The following is a 6,000-nucleotide window of genomic DNA, read 5'->3' on the forward strand; positions in this document are numbered from 1 at the left end:
TTGAGGTACATAATATATTTCTTTAATATACATACCTATGTACTATAACTTGATTGCACAAACTTATATTTGCTCAAGTGCAAGGTTGCAAAAGGCCAATGATGTTCACGGCATCTGATGCTCCACATATTGTCTACCATGCAACCACAATATTGGCTGTTAATGGCAACAAAAAAAGCAGAACTGGATGTATACAATGGTGAGCACAACATGACGCTACAGAGTGTAGTTGATCTGCTCAGTCAACGAGTTTTTCTCAACAGTGCTATAGTGCTAGTGGTGTTCATACAAAGCAGAAAAATGGCAACGATAAATGAAGCAAACATTGTATTATATCAACAACAGTGACCGAAGTTCACATTTCATCAGAAAGGAACACAAGGAATTTTGCAAAGTGAGAAAGAAGTGGCAGGTGAAATATTAATGTTTCTGCAAAATGAGTCAGTGGTATGTGTGGTGTCACATAGGCTCAACCGTGTGCACAATGTACATACAGAGTACGATGATGACAATATGTGCCTAACAAGTGGACGTGATGCTGAAACTGGTGTTGACCCGTGTTGTCCATCATCCTTGTCAGACAGAAAGCCACAAATCCCGTCTCCAGTGAAACACAGTACAGGACAATAAGTGTCCAAGGTGTAGATACTAAACATAATTACACACATGGAAGATCATCCACAGTATAGCAAAAAATAAAAATTAAAATAAAATAAATTATGAACAAATTTCAAATAACTCCAGAGCAATATGACCATGTAGTGCATAAGGAAGGTGCACTTGTTACAAAAACTGGTGTTTGAGCATTCCAAGGATTCTCGGTACAATTTACAAGATGTGCGTGATAGTGATCTATTATGTTATGCTCATCAAACTGCTTGTGGCATAGATTACAATGATTTCAAAGTAAGCAGTGGGTGGCTGCATAACTTCACACTGTGCTACAAAAGTGGAAGACATAAGATAGCAAAATTTCAAAGGAAGTGTCAACCTGACAATGCACAGGAATGTGTGGAATTGGTCGAAAAATTTGTAGATGAGATAAACAAACTAATCTCCTTGTTCAATAAGGGATTCATTTTCAACTTCAACCTACTGTGATTTGAAGAGGAAAAGCATATGAAAGGATCCCTGCAAATTAGAGGTACCAAGAGAGCTGTATCAATATCAACTAACATCTCTTCCTTAACGCACTTGAATACAATTAAGCTGACTATTAATCTGGACGGTAAATTGTATGGAAAATTATTTAATTTGCTGTGAGAAGTTGGAGGTGCTCTGCCCCCTCCAATTCCTTCTTATGTGTGTGTCCTTGCAAAGGCAGTAGGAAATATTTGTGTTGCAGCAAGCAATAGTGAGAAAATGGATGTAAGAGAACTACAATTATGGTATAATCACTGTTTTCAGCCAATAGATGGTCCAAATAACTTGCTTTTGCTCGATTCCTAGCCAACATATAAAAATCATACTCCCTTAGAGCAAAATATGCCTCCTGAAAAGTGTGTGGCATTACAACTCATACTACCTGGAACCACTGGATAAAGTCAGCCTCTGCAAGATTGTTTTTCCTGTGTGTATAAAACATATTAGGCCTATACACTATTTGCAACTATGCCTTAAAGGATAGCCATTTTCACAACAGATAGTTTTGCATTTGGTTGCATGCAATCACATTCCACCATTTTTCATCATCCTGTGACACCACTATGATTCTATATGCATTCTTTAAGTGTGGATACCTAGCTGAACATCCTGCAAAAACTGTAACTCCCAAGGAGCTTCCCTTCAACATGCTGAAACTGGTGGTGCAAACCTTTGTAATCCCTGTGGCACACCAATTTTCATTTGATGTTCACAGCGCAAGTTAATGGTTTGTTTTGAACATTTCATGAATGTTGACAGTCTCCATTTCGTGAAGTGTAATACATCCCATACAAGGTTGATCTTTGCACCTCTGGACACTCAATTTCTGTCACCCTCCTGATGCGCATGGTGAGTCATTAGCATCTAATATTTTTTTCTGTCACAAATGCTAACACAACAGTTTCAAATGAGCCTTACTATAGGTTGAAATTGCAACACTGAACTCAAGGGGTTCCTTGTCTGTTGAAAAAGGTCATACTTGATAACTATTTTCGATAACATATAATGACCATCTTCAGATGTAAAATAAAATATTGATAAAAAAATATTTTACTATGTAACACATATTAAAAATATTTAAAATTTATTATTTTTAAAAAATTGTACCTGAATAACCAGATAACGGTAACTTAAATATTTACAAATTAAAATTCTTAGAATTGAAAGGCATTAATCATGAGTTGTGAAAAGTCAAAATACTTTAAAAAGAATGTAGTGAGAGCTGTAGGACAAAGGTTACAGTACAATACTACTGTGGTAACATCCACAGCATCTAGCATTTTATTAAGCCCACTATGCTTCAAACAGAACCATATGTCATAAATGATGGTTAAGGAAGGGAGGAAGTTGCGAGGGGAAGTGGTAATGTACTGATATTGTGTGGTATTAAAATGCATGGAAGAACTGTCTAGATGATATAATACAATTAATTTAAAACTAAGAAATGATTCATACAAATACATCACATTGTAAATTTAACTTTTTTGGGTGTGTATAACATTAATATGTAACGACTGGAGATCATGTAATTGAAACTAAACAATTGGTATGACCAATATATATATATATAGACACACACACACACACACACACACACACACACACACACACACACACACACACACACACACACTCTCTCTCTCTCTCCACGTAGGAAAAATATATCTAAAAACAAAGATGATGTGACTTACCAAATGAAAGTGCTGGCAGGTCGACAGACACACAAACAAACACAAACATACACACAAAATTCAAGCTTTCGCAACAAACTGTTGCCTCATCAGGAAAGAGGGAAGGAGAGGGAAAGACGAAAGGATGTGGGTTTTAATGGAGAGGTTAAGGAGTCATTCCAATCCCAGGAGCGGAAAGACTTACCTTAGGGGGAAAAAAGGACGGGTATACACTCGCACACACACATATCCATCCACACATGTACAGACACAAGCAGACATATCTGCTTGTGTCTGTCCTTTTTTTCCCCCTAAGGTAAGTCTTTCCACTCCCGGGATTGGAATGACTCCTTGCCCTCTCCCTTAAAACGCACATCCTTTCGTCTTTCCCTCTCCTTCCCTCTTTCCTGATAAGGCAACAGTTTGTTGCGAAAGCTTGTTTGAAATTTTATACACAGTGCCTATGTGACTTCAAGGGTGACCTTAAAGAATTTTTTTTTTTTTTTTATTGTGCTCAGATGCATCGTCCATGATGCCATGAAATATTAACACAAGTGTGTTGTGCTGTTACCTTTATATTACAGCTCTGACTGTGGTTTTAAAGATTTTTGACTTTTCACAACTCATGATTAATCATGTCCAATTTTAGGAATTTTAAATACTGTCAATCTACATTATCTGGTTATTCAGATACAATTAAAAAATAATAATTTTAAATATTTTCTATCTGTTTTGTATGCTGAAATAGTTGTTTATTAATATTTTATTTAATATCTGAAAATAATCGTAACGTGCAATCCAAATTAGGTATCAAGTGTGACTATTTGCAACTGAGAGGGTTATAACACATATTTTATCAAATGTTTCAGTTTAGCCCCGGGAACATGTGTTTCAAGTTCCCCATTATCCAGGGGTTCTAATACGGGTCTGAGTAAATAATAAGCATGTTTTGTTAAATGGTCTTATTACAGATAATAACAGTTATCCCATGTGTTAGGTATTTGCAGAAGCAGACAGACATGAAGGACTCATTTGTTATATCTGCACGGAGTGATTTGACACTACTACTGCTATTTTTCAGCAGGCACATAAAAATATCATGTAAATCAGGAACATTTTACTCTCACAGTTATATATGATCCCACTGATTTTCACCTCAGTTGTAGGTAGCAGCAGTGATGTGCATGTTAGTAAGTTCTGTGTCATTGAATTGCATATTTTTGGAGTTTCTTTTGTAGTTTAATTGCTATGTTACTAAATATGAATATGAAAATTATTGTTTACATAAGTTATGATGAAGAGGCAGCTACATGCAACTTATGGAAATAACATCTTATGACAATGCAATTTGCAGTTAGAAATGCCTGCAGACCACACACACTACTTGGAAGAGATCATGTACATCCAACAATCAATAAATTTTATAATTAGCAATATGTATTAATGCTGCTAATATTCATCTCTTTTAAGATGGAGAACATTATGTAGGATAATCCTTGGAAGATCTGATGATACACTTAGTAAGAAATGTAACTTCTGTTATAAAATTCCCACTGCCAATATATCTGATTTACAGAATTTAAGCCTTTCCTGCAGTATTTATTTGTAAATTATTGGTTCATTTTCTTTCCTTTTTGAGAACTGGATCTTGTCATTTACAGTAACACTTATCATACTAAACTGTGTAGTGAGGGGCCTGTCATCACTAAATTCTAGAGGCTAGATTCTTCCAAGAATCAATATCATATGGTAAGTTTGTATTTTCTCGAATAACAATCAGATTTAAATGGTATGGGCTCCGTCTGCTGCAATATTGGCCCCACATGTCCGTTAGTAGTATTGCACTTTCATTTTCCTTACTTTGACCTCTGCAATAAAGCACAACAACAGAAAAATAGCGGCAACAGAACAACTTTGAAAACGGCTGAGTAAAATCACAAATTACAAGCTTTATGGTAATTTCCTTTTCTTTGAATGGGCGACTAACTTCTCAACGCACAAATTTAGTTTCGCAAAAATAATAGTTATTTACTCAGAAATGGATACGGTATGCAATCAGTCAGCAAATTCAGTACAATTCAAACCTGGTGTTAATATAAAAGAATGGTTTAGGCATGCCTTGTCATAAAGCGTAATTATAGTATTGAGAAGAATTTCATCACAGTTCTGAACTCTGATCAGTAGTCTCCACAACCCGATTTCGAGAGACTACGCAGCATTGCAACATACGTAAGTTTTATGAGGTGCATTGCAGTATCATTGCATTTCTTGCGTGAAACGGAAACAAAAATTAGTAACTGTGTACCTTGCAATACAACCAGTCACTTCGCCGAAACCGGATGAAAAACTTCCAAACTGTCTTAAGACCGAAGAGTTGATTCCGTCCAAGTCTGTGCCAGCAATGAATTTACATATAGTTGCATCATCTTACGCGTAACAGCTGATAAGGCAAGTTTCAATAACGAAGCAAAGAATCGTATCACTTTCATTCATTTTTAAGGCATTAGATAACAGTTTTACTTCCGATACCGAACTTTACTGGTACGCTTAACAGCAAGAAGCATGCATTCCAATTTGATTTCGTTGGGGTTAGAAACGCAAAATCTCCGCGCTTGTTTGAGATATTAAATTCAATTTCACTACTTCTTGCACAGAGGAATTCACTAATTTAACACATAACCTAAGAATGGTGCAATCAGTACGCCTGTTGGTATGTACCACATGTTAGACTGTGGTACGTACACAAGAGGAGAAAAGTATAAAATAAACTTTAGAGCAAGCGTTAAACTCAGAAACATTATTCAGTTCTCCGAGACATTCAATGTTTTACACTAATTGATTTAAACCCTAGTCCCATAATACCATCAGTCTCACTAACTCGTGCAATAATGTCATTATTGAGTATATGCTATGAATCCCAGCGCAGATGCACTTCAGTCAAGGTTGTTAAAAACCAGCGCGAGTATGACACGATGCGCTCTCAGTCCCATACGTTTCGGCTCCAGTGAGCTAAGCGCCGTATGCTGTGTACAAACAAATAAATTGGATTAGATAGTATTGCTTGTATGTAGCTTCATTTAAACAGTGTGCCGTACAACAAATCTTCATACAGTTGTAAAGAATGTTTCGCCCGCCTTTCGGGGTATTACCCCATACAGCGTTAAGAAAGGAAGGAAGCTTAGGGTTT

At 36.3% G+C, this 6,000-nt stretch overlaps 1 long non-coding RNA gene across 1 annotated transcript in view; it reads right to left on the reverse strand.

Moving 5' to 3' along the window:
- Positions 1-5,332, reverse strand: part of LOC124777830 — a 105,524-nt gene extending 100,192 nt beyond the window's left edge. Inside the window, exon 1 of the long non-coding RNA XR_007015785.1 lies at positions 5,119-5,332. This is a non-coding gene — a long non-coding RNA (uncharacterized LOC124777830). The remainder of the gene's footprint in view (positions 1-5,118) is intronic.
- Positions 5,333-6,000: the final 668 nt, after the last annotated feature.

This window comes from Schistocerca piceifrons, chromosome 2 (genome assembly GCF_021461385.2).
Source record: "Schistocerca piceifrons isolate TAMUIC-IGC-003096 chromosome 2, iqSchPice1.1, whole genome shotgun sequence".
Taxonomy (NCBI): Eukaryota; Metazoa; Arthropoda; class Insecta; order Orthoptera; family Acrididae; genus Schistocerca; species Schistocerca piceifrons.